The sequence below is a fragment of the Penaeus monodon genome, chromosome 15 (genome assembly GCF_015228065.2).
Source record: "Penaeus monodon isolate SGIC_2016 chromosome 15, NSTDA_Pmon_1, whole genome shotgun sequence".
In the NCBI taxonomy this organism is placed as follows: Eukaryota; Metazoa; Arthropoda; class Malacostraca; order Decapoda; family Penaeidae; genus Penaeus; species Penaeus monodon.
In genome coordinates this window covers 2,338,404-2,339,093 of record NC_051400.1, presented here as the reverse complement: position 1 = coordinate 2,339,093, position 690 = coordinate 2,338,404, and positions in this window count along the sequence as shown.

Here is a 690-nt window from a genome sequence, read left to right as displayed (position 1 = left end):
ACTCGATTCCCCCCCCCCCCTAAAAAAAAACGTGACCTGTCTTTAACTCTTTAATTTTCCTTACGAAGTCATTTCTCTAAAATCAAATTATTTTTCTTTCTTTCGCAGGTGAACCTCAAGGCGTCTGCATACCTGTTCGTGTCCACCAGCCAGACTTGCTTGACAATCCTACCAGTTATCTGTTGGTTTTATTATATATGTTACCAAATGCTTGCTTGCTTTGCTCTTTTTCCTATCCCTGTGCATGTTTGTCAGACTGGCCGTTTGCTTGCTTCTCTGCCTATTAACATTGTGCTTACGCCTCACCTGCATGCTTATGTGTTTGTTTAACTTTCAAATCGTTTGCTTGACTGGTATGCGTCCAGCCTGCTTCCTTGTTTAGAGTCAAGTCTGCTTGCATGAATCGCGAATTACCAACTTGACTGTCATGCATCTCATTTCCTTGCCTGCTTGCCTACCGATGAACCTGCTTGGTTTCCCTTGCCCATTTTGCCTTGGCTACCTACCTGCTTGCCTACCGATGAACCTGCTTGGTTTCCCTTGCCCATTTTGCCTTGGCTACCTACCTGCTTGCCTACCGATGAACCTGCTTGGTTGAACGTCAGCATGCCTAGTTACCCTGTCCGTCTGTCGCAGATAATTTTAACTTATGTTGAAAAGGTCAAGTGAGGAAGAATATGAGGATGGTTT